The following is a 19,665-nucleotide window of genomic DNA, read 5'->3' on the forward strand; positions in this document are numbered from 1 at the left end:
GTCCTGTCATTGCAAGTGAGGCTGGGAATGAACTACAAGTCCCCAGTGTCTCTCAAGAGCAAGGCAGAAAATGCCCTTGCCTACTTAAATAAACCCTACAGCATCCTGCAAGAAAAATCCATAGAGTATCAATAGTTGAAGACCAAGTGAAAAAAAACTCAAATCAACATGAAGTTTTCAAAATACAGAACTTGTTTTCAATTATTCCCAGTATCTTTTATTCCAGGATGAATGCTACAAGCATGTTACTCAATGCATTGCTCTTGTTTTCGGCCTTGTGCTACCATGAGTTCTAAATCTGGACTTTCAAATCCTGCACATTGACTCTGAGACCCACGCTCAGGCTTTCCTAACTGGGGTGCTCAAGCAGGGAGAGCCCTGCTGGGAGCAACACCTTTGAAACCCCAACCTGGTCACCAGCGAGTCCTTGGGCTGAAATCCCCCTTGCTGCCAGCTCCGGCGCTGGGAGAAGGACCAGAGGAAGCTGAGGAAGTGCTGGGGATGCAACAAACGCGGGAAATTTGAAAAAGAAAAATCCAGTCTCCTCTTGCAGCTACTCCTGGTCACGCATGGCAAGGCCATCAGAGCCCAACATCCTTCTAAAAGGCGCTTTTTTGTGCACACAATGGGGAGTACTTCTGCATGTTGGAGCAGAGAGAGGTGAACTCGTTCAAAAGAGCTGCAAGGAAAACGCACATGCACACACGCTGCCGTCTCCAGCCTCCTCGCCTCCAGCGTCTTATGCTGCTCCCGACATGCCCGGTTTCGCCCATGGTTGCCTTTAAACCCAAACTGACTTCACCTCGGTGGTGGAACATTAGGATTTGTCCCAGGTAAATCCGTAAAGAGAAAAAGAGCACCCCAAAATGGGAAGAAAATGAGAATGGACCAGGTAAGACAGCTCCCTGGGGCGAGGAGCTGGGTACTGCCAGCCAGACCTCTTGTGTCCCACCAGGACATCTACAGATGATTCGCTGCATGACTTTTGACAAGTCATTTACACTCTCTGGACTTTGGTAATGATTTTGCTCAGGCAGAGCGAGCAGGGAACAGCTGCTGGCTTTGGTGGAGGTGGTGGAGCTGGAGCTGATGGCTCTGGAGGACCTGCCATGGACCTCTCCCTGCTGCTCTGAGATGTTTGCACAGCAACTCCGGAGCCCTGGGCAAGTCCTATGTTTTGCATCACTGCTCTGAGGAGGAAACCCATGAAGTGCAAAACAAAACAGACTGATGGGGACGCCACTTTACATATGTCTTTCCCACAAAGGTTTGCTTATGCAAATAAAAAACGAGAGGCATGCAGGTTTGCATTTAAGAATGAATGAAACCTCTAATTCCTGATGCTTACCAGGTGTAGATCTACTGCGTACAGTGCAATACTGGGAATGTAACCCCCCTCCCCAGCACAAACTGGTGTGGTACAGGCTTTTCCATCCTGTAGCGAGGACATGGGCTGTGTGGTTTTCCCATTGAGGGCAGCGCTGGGCTGGCTCTTGCCTCATTAAACATGCTCGGAGCTCTGTGCCTTTACTATTCTTGCCCATGAAACGAGATGAAGAACAGCTTTTCAGCAATATTTCTAAAATTAGCTATGGTTTAGCTTTTTTAAGAGCCAGAAAACCTAAATTAGGGATATGCAGATCTACGTGTACATTTTAACATGACTCCTGAGCAGAATGAGCTCGATGCTGAATTGTTTTGAAAACTTCACCTTAAGCATTTCTGCCCTTCAAAGCGTGGCGGATCTTTCCTTCCTGTTCGCACCGTGCCTGATCCCAAGCACAGCCTGTGAACAGCTTTTGGAGCAACGGCAGGAGACACAGACCATGACAAAGGCGGCTGAACAGTCCTGATGCTGATCCACAGGACACCTCAAGAGTGAAAAGCACAGAGCACGTGCGGTTACAGCAAAGGCACGGGCTGTCCCTTCCTTCCCATCAAAGCAGAACATGATAACTTGGTGGTACAATAAGCTGCAGCTCAGTTACGCAAATTTTCCAACAGTTCAGATGTGAAACAAGATGTTACACCAGTAAGAAGAGCTGGCCTTCCCTCTGTCCCTTCTACACTTGTACTTGCCCTGCTGAAAAACATTTTTCCTACTCTTTTGAAGTCATAAAAAGAAGGAAATGTTGCACGAAGATCCAGAGAAACGGAAAATACACGTTCAGTGTTGATTACCAGTTTAAACGCTGCAGCTGCTAATGGTTGCGGTCCATGGTCATGTCAGCAGCTCTCGGTCTTCACCAGATGCCCTGTGGCTGCACACTTATCTTTGCTATGAAATAATACCTCTTCTATAGAAATCTATATGCCAGAGAAATGGTATCAATTCCTCTTTTTTATAAGGTTTAGATTTAGTTCTCGCAAATCAGCTGAAGCACATGAACCTTGACGAGGCTTTCAAAGCCAGAACTTAGCAGCTGACAATGTCTTATGCCATAAAACTAACTTGATGTAAATGTTTTCTGCCCAGCGGATGGATTTAACGTGAGGGCAGTTGGTTTGATGTCCCCTCACAGGTCCCCTGGCAGGTTTGGCGAAGCATCTTATTGTGTCTTCTCCCCAAAGCCGTGTTTTGGAGCAGCGGTGCTGGAGCTGCTGGCTGCCCACCCATCCACAACAACACAGTGGTGCCCAGTGCCACGGCCCCAACTCCAAGTCACCCCAAGTCACCCCCAGTCACCTCCCAGCCTTTGGCAGCTGCGATGGGACGCGAAAGAGCTCTGAGGACACATCTTTGTCACACCTCTCTGAGTGCAGCCCTTTGAGGGCAGGTCGGGGAATGAGCTGAGCAGCCACGACCTCGCTACAGAAATGAAGAGGCGCACTTACAGCAACACCAGAACGGTATTTCCAGAGGGGATGGAGGAGCAGGATGGGTTTTTGCAAGCCTAGAGGGGCTTTTTTTTCTTCCTTCTCAAATTTGATGAATTGCAACTCTCCTGAGTGCCCTGTGGTACTGCCAGCCAGACCTCTTGTGTCCCACCAGGACATCTACAGATGATTTGCTGCATGACTTTTGACAAGTCATTTACAATCTCTGGACTTTGGTAATGATTTTGCTCAGGCAGAGCGAGCAGGGAACAGCTGCTGGCTTTGGTGGAGGTGGTGGAGCTGGGAGCCACTCGGCACCGGGCACACACCGACCCCACGGAGCATCACCCTGCCGGCATTCATTGGTCCTCACCATCCTGCCTGAAAATAATAATAATAATAACAAGACTATGATGGAAGAAGCTTCTGCTTTGAAGCCAAGATGTGACTTTAATAACTAGAGGTAATTGGATGAGCAAAGAGAAAACGCTGTGGCATTAATTATTAAGAGAGACTAATTGTTGGCAAGGCAAAATTAGGAGACCTCACCGCTCATGCATGGGTGTCAGATTGCGATAGCAGCTGGAGGCGAGCTGGAAAACCCTCCTTTCGCTGAGCACACACAAACCCAGCAGCTCTTTCGCATTGAGGATCACCCGCATGATCGGAGCCGCAATGTAACTTAGCTCCGAGGTGCCCGATGGGGCGCAGCACCCTGCACCCCTGCTCCCACCCCACACGGACAGCCACAGGGTCATCCTCGCCCACCACCAGAGTGCTGGTTGCTCAGAACTATAAATGAGCTTTTTTTTTTTTTCAACAAAAGGTAGGTTTTTCATTAGAAAAAGGCGAGAGATTGTAATCACACATTTTCTGGAAAGCACCTCGTGTTAGTATTTTGAGTCATTTTTTTAAGGCTGATCTATTAGTGACACACTAAAAATGAGCAGTTGTACTTTGCTGGCTTGACAGAGGATTTTTCCTTTAAACTTTAAAGCCAATCTTAGCAAAATGTAGCACAAAAAGTCAAAATTCTAGTGAAATGATCAAACAAAACAATTTCCATGGCCACCATGTGAAAATGCTAGAAAAAAACTGAAAGATTTTTTTCTGCTTCAATCATTTAGGAAAAGAAACAAGTAACAAAAAAAGGAAGTGCATATTTTGTAACCTGTGAAAACTATTCCTTGCTGCCAACTGGAAGCAGCTGTTAAGAGCAGCAGTGGTCACACCAAGCTGCAGGGGCGGCTGGTGGAGATCCCAGTATCCAACCAGTGCTGCTTCTATGCATGGGAAGATTTAAAATTAATTTTCTAGTAAAAGACAACTCCTGACTATAAGAAAGCAGCTTAATTCTACTGCCCCTGCCAACACTTGGTGCCCAATTTAGCGAAAAGGTTTTGTTAAATTTAAAGCACCCAGGATCAGTCATCGCATGGGGCAGTCGGGGCTGCAAACCTGACCTGCACCATGGCAAGTTGTTTAATACATTAAAGGAGTAAATTTTTCTGCCACAAATCAGATTACACCAACCAAATAGAGGATCTCATCTCACAGGGTTGCTCTTGATATGCCCAGCTGCACACAGGCACAAAGAACCCTTCACAGGAATAACGTCTTCTGGGTTTTGATGGCTGTATTTCACGAGTTTTTACATTTTCCCCAGATTTTGAAGAAAAACAACTTAAGTGAAAAGCTGGCCTTTATTACAGTTTGTTTTTAAGGCAAAGTCACAAAGATGATGCTGTTTTGCAGGAAAGAAACTTCTATTTTATAGATTTCCAGTATGTTCGAAATAAGAGAACAAATCTAAGAATTTGCTCTCACTGGACAGAAGTCAATCCCCAGCAGGTGTACTGCACTGTCAGCCAATTCTGAATATGCAAATATTAATATCACTGTCCTGCAAAAACAGGGTATCACACAGCCCCACACTCTGAGTGGGGAAAACTCCACTTAAGTTTCTTCCACAGGATTTCTGGACATCTTAATCCTGCTAAACCACTTCTGTATGTTTTTTTAATAAGATGTTTTATTTAACACTCTGAAACGAGATACTGTGCGTTTGTAGATGAGCCAGCTGGGGCTTCATTGCAGGAAGGCGGCTCCAGCATTTGGGCTTCAATTTCTGCAGAATCTGTGTCAGAGAGGTGGGGGGTTCCCAGCTGAGGGGGGCCCTGAATATATGGGGGAACTCATTGCCATAGGGGACCCAGAGAAATAGGGAACTTTACACGCGTAAGGGACCTGAAACAGGCTGCAGGCATCATGAGTCCCATAAACACGGGGGATTCCATGCACAGAGGGGAACCTGTGGGCTAGGGAACAGGGACAGAGTGTCAGGACTGTGCACAGCACCAGCGTGGCTGGGGCCCAGCACCTCTGGGGACCTGGCTCCATGCTGCGCTCCGTGTGAAGGATAACGGTGCTGCCTCGCACAAACCTCAGCTCCCACCCACCGAACACATTCCTGTGGCGCAAAAGCACCAGTTGATCCTAAGACAACTGAAATTCCAGCCCAAAAGTGAGCAAAGCAGGGATGAACCTGCAGGAAAGCCCTGCACTGTGGAAGCTGCCATCCATCCTGGCAGCCCCAGGTGCAGAGGAGTTTGCAGGGAGAGGAAAGCTCCATCACCCCACTGGGATGCCTGGATCCAGATACACCACCCTGGGTGGTGTTGGCCCTGGCAACAGCCTCCTGGGCCAGGGGAGGCTGGAAGCATCCCGGGGGGGTGCAGGATCTGTCCCCCTCGGTACGGCGGCACAGAGCACCCCGGCACACGAGCCAGCGGCCGGGGAGAGAGCTGTGGTTTCCAGCCTCGCCGGGGAGCCGAGCCGCGGTGAGGCGATATTACTCACGTCACTTTCAAATTTTCCCACATCACCGGCCCCAAAAATAGTGAAACGAAAAAGCTGTGGGCCAGCACAGCAGTGACTGGTGTGGGGCCTGGCCGAGGGATGGCAGCTCAGAGCCGTGCTGGTGGCTGTCACCACCAAGGCAGACGGGGGTTTCGGCACCCTGAGAGCCCCATGCCACCAGCCTGGCAGCAGCCCCTGGGGCCGGTCCTGTCTCAAAGCAGGCAGATGGATGAGGTGAGCTCCGAGCTCACCCCCTGCTCTGCTTGGGTGGCCCCTGGGTGAAAGCCCTGGGTGCAGCACACATGCTGCAGTCCGGCCCCAAGTCGCCCTAAATGTGTTTGCTTCAACGTCACTTCTCAGAGAAGGTGAGATGAGTCAACATGCCAGCTACAAAAAACAAAACCTACCAAGTTTTGCTGTTGCTGATTCAATGAGGAATTAATTCCTTTTCATTGCAAAATTAGTCATCATGCCACAGAAAGAAAGGTATAAGGTCAGGCTGCACTGAGCATGCAGCCCTGCTGGGGAGGGTACCTGTCAGCGGCGGGACTGTGCCTTCTGCTCCTTATCCCACGGTCACTCCAAATTAGCAAATTATTAGGGACATATCACTAGGGACATCAGTGGGTACATCCCGCAGCACCAGATCCGCTCCCGGGAGGGCTCGCAGGGCAGCGCTGTCATTTGGGCTGTTTGAGGACTCAGAGCTCATGACTCAAACCCCGCTCTGCAGAGTTTAAGGGTACCTTGGAGTTCTGATAACATCTCCCAGCTCAGGGCCCCAGACCGTGCCAGTAGACACCTTCACCCCTCCTTTCCCTGTGGTGTTGCACCGGGAGATGCTGTGATAAAAGATCACTCCAAATAGCCACTGCAGACCGTTTTGGGTGCTGACTGTAAGCGCTGGGGCCGGAGCCCTCGGCAGCCCGCAGGCGAAGTCAGCACAGACTCATTTCTCGTCTCGGCACGCTCTTTTCTCTTTTCTCACTTTTGCTGCATTCACATCGCCCCAGCCCGCTGCCGCAGCAGAAAGGAAACAGGGAAAGTTAAAGTCACCCACGCTCAGGCGCTGCCCTCGCCCAGCCGTGCACCCCTCCAGAAAAGCCCAATTTTAGCAGCAGAGACTAGAAGCCCACATCTCCCACGACCAGATAGGCACCTCTGCCCCGTGCACCCCATCCCTGGCTGGCCCAGCAGTGCTTATGAGCAGCGGTCAAACGAACAGGAAAGTAATAACTTGCAGCTAGTAATTTGTGCATTAATTCTGCATATGAATTGCAATAAGGAGCCGATGGGTTTAAGATATACATTGCGCACATAGGCAAATATTGTCCTTGCTCAGGTTTTTATACAAATATTGTCCTTGCTCGTGTTTTTATCCCCGCACTCAACATTTTGTGATTGATGGGGCATTACTCCCTCAACTCTTCCCTTTCTCTCTGATTTCTTTCAGCTTCTTTAAAATCCAGCTCTGCTTTGAAAATGTGAACGAGGCACCCAAGCAGCCCTGCTCTTTTATTTTGCACATCGAAGGGGATGCGCTCACCTTAGTGACAAAACTCAGCTCCTGTGATGTTGACCCTGCAACTCAGATGCACATCACAGTGGCATTAGGGGATTCTGCCTGGGTATCAGGGGACAAGTTTCCCAGTATTTAACATCTTCCATGCCCCAGCACTCAGAGAAACGGCCCTGCTCCAGACAGGATGGGGTCAAAAAAACCTTTTAAAAGTCCTCAGTGACCTTCTGTGCTGCTGATGGTTTCTGTTTTTAAGCAATGATGGTTATTATTTTTAAGTTAAAACTCTGCAGGGGAAATCGCTGAGCTTTTCACCATTTACGGGCACAGGAAGAGCTGTTTCACTTCTCAAGTATTTATCTTCTAAGAGAAAGATGTAGGTGGTTCTTTGTGAAAAAAGAAAAATAAGTATGGAAAAATAAAGATCAAAAGTCCCTCCCAGAGGCTGTTCTCTTATGGTGACAGTGGGCAAGTGCAGAGGCAAGTACACCCCAGAGAGGAGAAACCCCCTGAGAAATGAACTTGTGGCATCACCAACCAGTGTTTACAGTCATGTTCAGAAGAAGAACCACTGCACTCCAGAAGGCTCCTCAACCCTGCAGAAAGTCCCCTTGCTCGGGAAACGCTGCTCCTGCGATGCCGAACACCCCCCAGTCCCGCAAAAGTTGACAGTGACATACGGCTTCACAGAAACAAATGCTGGGACAATATATCCAAACCCCAGCTATTTTCTCCCAAATGCCAGGGCAATATAATAGTGGGGCTGCATCAACCCCCCCCCACCCCACCCCAGCTATTTCTGCAACATCCATCCCTGGTTATTTCCTCTCTCGGGTTCTGGGCTGTGAAGAAAAAAGAAAAACCAAAAATTCTGTCCCCGTTGTGCTACATAGTTCTGCGAGTTTGAATCTGAAGCTTCAAACCCTGGAGTTACCGATAACACTTGAGGCTTCAAATGAGGAGGCACTTACTTGACCCATGGAGGCTGATAATATCTGACCTCCTTTATTTTGCTCTGCTTTTCAAAGGCAAGCAGTCGGTCTCCTACCCAGAATTAACCAGGAAAATGTCCAAGAAGGCAAGAGAGGAAAGCAAAATAAACCTGTGACACAGAGCCAAGGCCAGTCCTTCGGAAAGGCTCAAGACACTGTTTCTCAAATGACCAGAGACATCACTCTCCGTGTGTCAGCTCACGGGCAGCACCGGGACCGGCCGAACCTCAGGGTGAAACGTGGAGGGTTTGCATGGTGAGAACCATGTCCCAGGCTCAGACACCAGTGTCTCGGGGTCTTTTCACTGGTTTTGAGAAACCATTTGCAAACCCCAGCCATAGCTGGGTCCTGGATCTGAACTGAGGTGGCTTTGTTGCATCCCTCCCTGCCGAGGATGCGCTGCAGCAGCAGATGGAAAATCCTGTGAGGTTTCTGGGTGCATTTGTCAGCAAATCAACCCAAGAGGAACTCTCTAGGTGTTAGTGCCATGCAGTTTTCTGGAGGCAAATGTTTGCTTAAACATCCCGTGGGCATCAGAAGAGGCCTCCCGGCTGCTTGGGTGTTTTTTTCTTTCCATTTCAAACAAAAAACAAACCAGCCCATGTAATTGAAAGAATGCAGGGGAGTTCACAAAACACAAAAAACCTCTGATGTGATCTGAGATGTTTCGATTCTCCAAACATCAGAGGGGGTGAAACCTGCCCCTTCATGCTGCAGCAGTGCCGGGGTGCACGGCCACCATGGGAGACACTGTCCTGCTGGTGTCACCACTGTCACACTAGGACTTGGAAAGTAGACTCATTACAGGATTTTTGTACCTGTCTCTAGGCTTGGGATGGAACAGCTGCCAGCCGCTCCTGGCAGGCACTATACTTCCTATTTTATTTAATTTGTTTTGTTTTACCTTGGTTTATTATTCTAATTCTATTCTATTCTATTCTATTCTATTCTATTCTATTCTATTCTATTCTATTCTATTCTATTCTATTCTATTCTATTCTATTCTATTCTATTCTATTCTATTCTATTCTATTCTATTCTATTCTATTCTATTCTATTCTATTCTATTCTATTCTATTCTACACTACAGTATCCTATCCTATCCTATCCTATCCTATCCTATCCTATCCTATCCTATCCTATCCTATCCTATCCTATCCTATCCTATCCTATCCATTTTCAATCTGCTAGTCTCAGAGCTCAGCTTCAGGGGGGGATGTCACCATGCAAGAATGCCACTGTTTTTTAAAAAAGACAACAAATCAAAAGTGTCTCACCCCCTCTGAAAGTAAATCCCCAACTCAGTGACTGTGTGGTGAAAATATAATAGTAATAACAGTAATAATAATAACAATAATAATGATACTGTAATGCTGCTGACTTGTTCAGAGAGAGCTTTCTCCTATGGTGTACGACCGCTGGGGCCGTGTGTCAGACGACACCAAGAGAAGATCTTTTAACACGCTGGAGGTGGCTGTGCCCAAGCACTTGCCACCAGCTAATGAACAGAAAAGACGAAACAACCAGACATGACAATCTGTAATAGTTTCCTCATTCTCGGGTACACATTTCCCCTGCTATGGTGAAACCTGTTTATATTTATATGGATGTCAAGTGCATTCCCAGCATGGATGGCCATGGATGGATGAACCGCAACTGCTCCAGGTCCCCTCTGGGATCTCTCCCAGACCTTTTGGCAGCATCGCTGGATGCAGGATGGCATGGGGATGGGATGTCGCTTCCTCCCACATCAATTTTTCCAACCAGCCACGAAGCCCAAGGGCAAGGGCTGTGGCAGGGGACAACCCTCCCCATCGAGCTCCCCAAAACCCATTGGTGACCCCCAGGCAGGAGAGAGAGGATCGGCCTCCTGCCCAGCCTGGCACCACACCCACATTATTCTCATCTGTGCTCACACTTATTTCCCCGTTTCCACAATAAATGTCTCTCTGGAGGGCGCGGGGGAAGCTAATCCCCTCCAGAGCCAGAGGGATGCTTTATTGCCACCCTGCAGCTGTAAGGCGATAGCAGTGTTCCTTGCTGCTCACTTCCAAGGGTGACATGTTTACAAAGAATGCTACAGCCGCTAATCCTGGATGATACCCTGTGTCTGCCTGGGAGAAATCCTAATTTTCTTGATAGGAGGAATTAGTTCCTTTAATGCTTAATACCCCTTTTTTCCTCTGAAAGCAAGCAAGCGTTATTGTGCAGAGCGGAATAAACATTTTAATTAAAATGTGGAATTTATCTTCCAGTCAAATTCAGACGAGCCCCCGACGATATGTCAAACTCCGCTTTCCTATTTTGAATCTCTCTCTGATCTCTTAATGCGAATGGTTGAATTAAAACCTGGGCTGGGTGGATTTGCATATAATTAGAGAGCAAGGGAAATTAATAGGGAACTGAATGGTTTTCTCCTCTGCCCATTTGATGTTTTTACCAGATTAAAAAGAGTTGTTTTTTTAATGACTGTAAAACTGTATTAAATATTATTTAACCTTTTTCTATTGGGGGGGAGGGAAGCAGACAGACTAAAGAAACAAACTTATACATATGATAATGAACACCTCCTATCGTGGGAAGCAAATATCATTGTAATTAGGATTAGAGGGGAATCCTAATTAATCTTGTCCTGCCACTTGACTTCTAGACTGTTCCTTAAATGTTACCTCCAATGAGATGTAAAACAAGGAGCAGTTTAAAGGCTCACCAGCTAATCCCTGCATACAACAGTGAGGAGCTGCCATGGCCATGGCCATCCTGGCCAAGAGCCGTCAGATCCAAGACTGAGTGGTCTGATCCTGGCTCGTGAGCTGGATTCAGACTGACGGGGAACACACAGCTCTGCCACCTAGACTTCCTAATTCCCCACTACAAACTAGGTAACGAGACAGCAAACCAAGAGAGATGGGATGCACCAAGTACCACAGCAACGCCTGACTCCATACGGGGATTTCTTCAGATCTTTTACCATGTTTGAATTTTTTTTAGTATTGTCTAAATATTAGCAACAGCTATTAGGCTTGTTTTCAGGATGGGACTCAAGGTAAGGGACGGGAATAAACGACGAAACTTCACCCCATGCCTTGATGCCATCTTCTCTACACTTGTGATGATAAAGATTACCTACCGTGCTGTTATTAAGTCATACATATTTTAACTCAGCTCTTGTCATGTGTCATCAAATCCTGTTTTTCAGGTATTGAGATTCATGGATTTAGTTGCATAAGATTTTACTATGGGAGTGGATGGTCATGAGATTATTTTCATCTTTGGGCCTCTGTATGGAAAACAGCTCTTAGAGAGCTGGTTCCCAAACTTCAGACCCTGGCTGAAGGTCTCGTTTTATAAAATGCAGCTAAATACAATGCAAGGAGGTGCCAAAACAGGGGATTATAATTTAGAGTTGTAATGAAAGACAGCAAACTTTATGTTTCATGCTAAATAATAAATAATAAATGAATCTTGCTATGCCTGGTTGGCTTCTCAGAATATTTATTCCATAATCTCCAGTAAGTTTTGGCTATGGCTTTATGAGAGTGACTGTGAATAACAGCCCGGGAATAACATGGTTAGCACAAACTTGAAAAATTTTCACTTCGAAACCAGAGACCACACAAAATGTGCCCCGTCTTGGATTTCATTTTAACCCAGGCTGATCAAAAATTCACAAGGCAGGACTGATCAAAGGCTTCACATTGAAAATAATGAGAGAGTCACAATTTCATATGGTTTTAACGAGAAAAATGACTGATGAATCTTTGCTCTTCCAACTTGGTTTTGCTTTGAGTTTGGGGTTCATCTAAATACAAGAAGAAATGGAGGCAAACCCACACGGATTGAAATCTTAGTACAGTTTTAATCATCTAGTTCCTACTGTGGAAGCTTGTCACCTGTTCCAGGACTGCATGGGGTCAGCAACTTTAAGCAACATTATTTATTTTTGTCAGAAAACCCAAGTCATGGAAACCACAACTCTTTGTAGGGTGCATCTTCACCAACATTCTGTTGGGAGAAGTTTAGGTCCAGGACAGAGTTCTGAGCCACCTCCTGGTCACTGCACTCGCCTTCCTGGAAGGCAGAAGACCCAGATACAAGCCATGCTCAGCCTGAATCTTTATTTTTATTTTCATGCTCTGATCAGACTGCAATAGCCATCTTCTACTAGACCGTGCTCTTTTACATGAACCGTGCCGGCCGACCACAAAGAAGGTCCCGGTGGCCCAACCCTGACCAGGGAGAGCAGCCCGAGAGCTGTGGCTGGAGGTTCATGTCCGTTCCTATCACCACAAACTCAAGATATCACAATGTCATGCAGGAGGTGAAGGGGAACAATATTAAAACACCAACTTTCCTGGTTGAGGTCAGACTTGTTTTCCGAAACAGCTCGCCCTGGGAGCTCACCCTGCCCCGCGGTGAGCCGCAACACGGGGCTCCACGGAAAAGGTTTTCCAGAAATGTTAAATGAAGCAGAACTGAGCAAACAGAAGGGTGTGCAAACAGCTGGTCCCATGGCAGGGAGCGATCAGGGCTGCTGAGCCACAAATGGGACACTGGTGCCACCAGAAGCGTCCCCAGGGCAAGGGACTATTTTCCTTTTGGCAGCTCATTTTGGGGGATTTGCTGGGGAACAGAAGGTTGTTTCTTAGTTCCTCCTGAGGGGCTTCAACCCTCTTTGACAGGAGAAAAGCCTCAAGGTTTCCACAGAGGTGTTTGCCCAACTCACTGATTTGGGTCCTATTCTGTGCCAGCTGTTGCCATGAAATACAAACTGATTCACTACAACAGCCTCAGCGTTTACACCCATTTAGATGAAAATAAGAGGAAAAAGTATTCAAGAAGAAGGAAGAACAGATGATAATCCAGGGTACCATCAATATATCAAGCTTCTGGCATAGATTTTTTTTCCTAACCAGATAATTAACTGATTTAACCCACTACCAGGGACCAGCTATTTAACTGTAGGCCATTTTGTAACACAAATCTTTTTTTTTAACTTACTTGTAATACCCTCTGATCTACTACAGTAATTGACAGCTTCATTTGCGGAATGATGAAACTGAGGTTACACAGAACACTAATTACACACACACAAAAAATCTACCACACCTGTACGCATATGATCTCTACATGCCTACAGTGCAATTTTTTAGCTTAGGTATTATTTAGGGCCTGAGCTGGAAGTCTGTGTGTCCCACATCTGCTTTCGGAAAGTCTGGGAATGAAAAACTTCTCTTGCTATCAGGACAATGATCGACAAGCAAAAAAATCCTTGCTTCAAGACATGAGTACACATTCGAATCCTATACTAGTATTTCATTTCTTAAAGTAAAAGTGCTCTTCATAACCAGTGGATTGTACATTTGTTGAAAAAATCAAACTAAAACACTATTTCCATTGGGTTAGGATTTACATTTTTCCCTGCAAAGTTTGCAATTAAAAAATAAACCCATCTATCTTATGGCCATCATCTAAGCTCCTTAGAACGCAAAAGGTAAAACCATATAGATTACAAAGCATTATACTTTTTAAACCGTGGTGCTACACAGAGAAAGCAATTTCTTCTTAAAACACATGCTTAATATAAAATCTTTCCTTTAATTTTTTGTCTGTCTCTCTCCACTATTTCAGGACATAAAGCTGCTTCCTGAAGAAATAAATCCCCCAACACAGCCAAGACCCAGCCGATGGGATTTAGAGGGCAACTCTATCTCAGCACCGGCGAGTCCTTACATCCCCCAGTTGAAGTTGGAGGTTGCACTAGGTGACCTTTGAAGGTCCCTTCCAACCTAAACTGTTCTACGATTCTACGGTAAGTGTTTGGGGTGACCCTCCCACGGGCAGAATAAAGTGTCTCTATGCTCAGGATGCTGCTCCCCAGCCTGCAGAAGGACACACCACATCGCATCTCCAAAGAGCTGGGATACCGGATTGATAGGACAGAAAATAAGATTCAACCCATGCCAAAGTCAGTGGAAGTTTTTCCACTGATTTATCTCACCTAAGGCCAAAGATATGCTGTTATCCCCAGTGCTGGTAGGCGTTCATTCAGGTTTTGAGAAACTGTAAAAGTGAGAAACGCTATTCCTCTCCGGCCTGGGAAATTTCAAGTGTTCTATCCACTGCATTTTCTTTTTGTAAATGTGCATAAACAACGCAAGGTGCTTTCAGCTTGTCAGGCACACCGAGACTCTCAACCTCATGGGCAGTAGAAGCACAGTGCCTAGAGAAGAAAATCATGAACTACGAGCTTAACAGCAGGAAATTTTAGCCTGTTGTTTTAGCACCTCTCTTTCGACTCGAATGTACTCATTTCAGAAACCCGCTTCCCTTCCTGGCCGCGCTCCTGGGTCCGAGGAGGCACCTGCCCCGGCTCTGCAGCTGCAGGGGCTCTGTGCGGCTGTGCCGGCGCCACGGCAGAACCGCCCGATCCCGGCTCCCGGCCCCGCCACATGAAAGGCGTCGGGTTTTGGAGAGGTTGTGTGCTGAGCAAAGGCCACAGCACCACATCACCGGTTATCTCAGGGTTCCTGCCAGAGCCCTGCCAGTCACCCACAAGATAAATACTTGTTTGTTGTGTTACGAGGAGATCGGTGACACGGCCCGTAAAACGTTGCCTTCAGTCGATCTCTCTTATCTTCACATCTATCTGCCTCGGCACAACTGTTTCGTGTTCATACAGGGCTATATTCAGACCAAGAGTTTAACAGCAATTGCATTTCTTAACTGTAAAGTATTTTTTTTAGGGCGGAGACCTGTTATCTCCTGCATCTGAACAATATCGAGCTCAGCACACTCGCTTCTGGTTGTGATCTTCACCACGCAAACAGTAAATATTGCGTATAACAGGAGATTTTACATAAAATATTTCTCTACATTTTATACAATAGTATACAATAGTTACCAACCACACTCTTTGATTCAGCTCAGTGGTGTTTCTGTCTCAACCCCAGAGAGAGAAGAGGAGTGGAGAAATTTCCGAGGAACAGAGGTTAATGAGCATTTTAGCTTATTTTGTCTTTACAACAGAACTCTGGAGCCATCAGCATAAAAATTTATGAGGATTAGAAATTGGTTAGAAAGAGCATAAACACGTGCACAGACACCCAGGGCAGGGCTCTCCTGCACACCCCCCGCAGCATCCTCCACCCCAGCAGCAGCCGCAGCACATTTCCAGGTTATAGACAGGGTTTTGTGCAGAGAGGTGTGACACCCTGTGACACTGTGCTGCAGAAGACACGGTGCTGCCATGGAGATGCTCAGCCAAACTGTTCAGTGGGCTCGTTTCCATATTCCACATACGCAGCATCGCAATCTGACCACCGGCCAGGGACCATGTTTTCCACACTAACTGAAGATGTGCAGCCCGTGCAACTGGGATCTGCCCCCCATGAGCCATCCCAGAGCTGCTTCACACATGGTATCTGCAGGGTGCCTGCACCAAGGAAGCATGGAATTATTTTGCACCAGTGAGAAAATGGCAATAAATCATGTGGCGCTTATGGACAAGGCAGCACAACTCCAGTGTCACACTAAACCCAACCCTGTGCCAGGAGGTGACACAAAGACAAGGTCTCAATGGCCTGTTTCCAGCAGTGCTCTCGCCCAGCAGCACGGCACGGGAAAGGATGGCACGTCATTGCCCTGGCAGTTTTTGGGTGAAGGGGCTGGGCACAGGCCACAGATCTGGGCAGGCTCTGGGCATGGCACAGGTAGAGGGTGATTTGGCCATGAGACCAAATTACAGCTGAGGCTGCATGGACAGCGACACAATCACAACATGGGGATGTGCACAAACTACCAGGTCCTGGAGACACAAGGAGAAAAGAAAGGAGGGAAGCCCGGATAACACGTATTGGCATGGAGTCACTCCTCGAATCAACATCGCATGGCCCCGAGTGCCGCTGGCCCTGATTCCCCCCTCACCTTGGTGGGGTCAGCGCGGGAGGGAGCACGGAAGTGTTGAGGACAGAGCATGATCTGGGAGCATCCCACGAGCAGGGAGGGAGGAGCAGGTGTCCTGCACCCCCAAACAGGCTGCTGGGCACCGGCACATTCACCCCATCACTCCCCGAGCAGTACACCCAAGGAACTGTGAAGCGGAGAGTGAGCCCCCAGCCAGCCCTCCTCATTTATCCTCGGGCTCATTAGGTTATCAGGACCCAGCTATCCCCATTAAACACAATCCACTTGCGAGTTCCCTTTGAAAAAACTTATTAGTATTTTAAATTACCATAATTTGTGCTTGGGACTAATAAATCTTAATTATTCAGCAGAAAACAAATTGTAGTGTGGAATTTAATCCTTCATATCTACTCTATCTGCTACAAACTAGCTACCAGTGATCTAAGAATGAGCTACCTGGAAATCAGAGACTGCATGATTTTTTTTTTTATTTTCATTTTCCATTGGTATGATCTGAATAGCTGCAGTGCCTCTGTTCTCGCCCGGCGTCTCCCAAGCTGCGCTGGCTGCAATGACATCTGCTGGTGGGTACAAACCTTTCTCAGCCAGCCCATGTATTTTTATTCACCACTGGAAAAGCAGCAGCTATGAGCTCCTGCGCTTTTGGTTAGTTTTTCGTTTTTGGTTTGTTTTGTTTTTCCGAGATCAGTTCAGAGCTGTGGGACAGTACTTATGTGAAAACTAATAATCATGCTGCATCTGAACAACCTCATGAGGCAAAAATCACTGACCCACTCCAGCAGTCCATGGAGCACAATGCGGCTCTGAAGCTTCGCAGTGGTTTCTCTAAAAAGCACATGTGCCACGGTTATAAAAGGAACAGGCGGGTTTCAGCATAATGGAAGAGTCAGTGTAATTATAAGTTATGGGATCATGGCAAAATCTAAAGAAAAAAATGCATTTCCAGTGGCAGATGTCCAGCAGTTTCACGGAAAGATAACCTCAATTCTGTCTTTGGGTGGCAAGGGCACATGTTGGGCACAGGGCAATGGCGAAGGACCACATGGACTGCAGTTTTGTAGGACTCCTGACCCACAGACTAGAAAATATTTTCATTTTTCTTGCTCTGGGGGTTTGTTAACACACATCCCCTGTCTCCCAGTGATTCCCACTACCAAACTCAAGGTGCGCAGGGAATGCAGAGGAGGAAACACACCACTAAAGCCAATGTATTTCAAAATCTGGAGGCATTCTGCAGATGCTAATGCATAAAGGAATTTGTCACAAACAATCCTTCAAATAGGCCAGCAGTCACGCAGCGTGGTGTTTGACGGCGCCTTTTGCTGAGGCTGAATTCCTCGTGCTCCTGCACCGCAGACTGGAACGCGCATTGCAACAGCCCTGCCCCGGCCAGGGTAAGTAAGACAGCTGGCACACAGGCACGGCACGTAAGGAAGTATTTACAGTCATCCCTGCTGCTAAAGATTTTTTGCTAGAAGGTACATTGCTAGGAGAAAAAAACTGTAATATAATTTTTAAAATTTCTACAAAAAGTCCCAGAGCGGAAAGAAGGGAATGTAGCCTGATAGCACAACTACTCTACGTAAGAGAAATACTTATCACTGCTTACTACACGTGATGAGACCTCTCTCTTCCGTGATATTGCAATAAGTTGGGAGTAATTTAAATTCTGGAGATAGACACGTAACAATTTTAATGGGAGGGGGCTGTAGGCAGGATTTCTTGCAGGGAGAAACTTTTAAGTCAAGCAGCCATCCCACCCACAACGTGACCCAGACATGCTCTGTGGACTTTCAGGCTGTGCCGAGAAGTGAGATGATGGGTGAGATCGGGGCACGATGGAGACGGAGGGACACAAAAGGGTTGTTAAATTTGGCATGGCACCGAAGACTACCAGTCTACCAGCCTGGGAGCTTTGAAGAGTCTGATTTGTAAAATCGAAAGAAATGAAAATAAAATAATTAAGTAACTCAGATGGCAGCCAACAGACTGCTCACCTAGCATTTTCCCACCTCGGGCAGGAGCTCTGATTAATGCTAATTAGCTTATCTTCACATTAGATCTTGATGATTCATCACTTACTACCCCAGGAATTATGACGCACTGGGGAGAGATATATTTGTAGATTCCATGGGTGTATGCCATGTCTGGAACACTTAAATGATTTTGGCATGAAAAGGGACCAACCACAAGCCCAGCTAATCAAACCAGCATTTCTCAACCTACACCTTCCAGTAGTTATAAAAAAGATTCAGAGCAAAGACAAGACTATGGCACTGAAGACAAATCTATCTGCCTCATCAGCAGTGTACAATCTTTGCAGAACAAAGGGCTTTATAGGCAACCTGCCAGGAGCCTGTGGCTGCTACTTGTTTGCATATAAATTTAAAAAGAATTTTAATAAGTGTTAAATGCACATGATTATTTTTTATTTATAGCTGAAAGTAGGTGTATGCAGCACTTTACAAAACACAGAGAAAATAAAAAGTACCTTTGGAAGTCTGAATGGAAATCAATGGCAAGACCTGTGACTGCTTCTCTGAACTGACTTCTGGGTATGCGGCTTTATCCTCCCGCGGCCACAGGCACAGTGGGGACGGGTTTGAATACAAACCTCCTCCTTTCATATGTACAGCCTTGCATCAGAGGATGCGCTCACGGCTGCGTGCTCCCGGGAGACACACGCAGATGGGCAACCTCCCCCATACCGCCAGCAATGGGCGCTCAGCACCAGTTTGGAAATGGAGCAGCTCATCCTCTCCTCACTTTGGGAGGGCTGGTCTGCAACGCTGGGGCAGGCGGCTTGGAGTGGACTTTGGCCTCCATTGTCTTTGCATTCAGTTGTGAGAAAGCACGCAAACAGCTTGGAGCTTCTCTTCTTCTGATAGTTTTCAAACTGTTGATTACATAAATCCCAAACCCTCTTTTTATATGTAAAACAGGAGTAGCTGTCATACTTCTTCCAACTTGAACATTCTATGCTATTCTATGCTATTCTATGCTATTCTATGCTATTCTATGCTATTCTATGCTATGCTATGCTATTCTATTCTATTCTATTCTATTCTATTCTATTCTATTCTATTCTATTCTATTCTATTCTATTCTATTCTATTCTATTCTATTCTATTCTATTCTATTCTATGGACTTGACAGCCTTAGGTTAACAGTTGGACTCAATGATCTTAAAGGTCTTTTCCAACCAGAATTATCCCATCCCATCCCATCCCATCCCGTCCCATGTCTTGACCATTTATCACCAAGCAGGAAAGAAGGGAAGGTCATTCCCTCACACTCATTGCACCACCAGGACCTGCCACCTGCCTGTGTTTATTGTCAGCAGGATAAGAAAATATTTTAAAAGCTGAATTTTTCTGTGGGGGCTGAGGATTCAGCTGTCTTTCAAAAGCAATGTGGAGTCACGAAACACAAAAGATCAAAGACTTATTTGCAAACTTCAGAACTATTATTGGATTCAGTACCTTCGCAGTCAAAGCATCTTTACCTTTTCTGGAATTTAGAAGAATTGCCTCAGAAATAGATCTTTGCGCC

The 19,665-nt window shown here is 46.6% G+C and overlaps 1 protein-coding gene across 3 annotated transcripts in view; it reads right to left on the minus strand.

The window, feature by feature from the left end:
* The window catches only part of TCF7 (transcription factor 7), a 67,803-nt gene that overhangs the window by 18,665 nt on the left and 29,473 nt on the right, over nt 1-19,665 (minus strand). The window lies entirely within an intron of this gene.

The sequence above is a fragment of the Streptopelia decaocto genome, assembly GCF_964273445.1.
Source record: "Streptopelia decaocto genome assembly, chromosome: 12".
NCBI lineage: Eukaryota > Metazoa > Chordata > Aves > Columbiformes > Columbidae > Streptopelia > Streptopelia decaocto.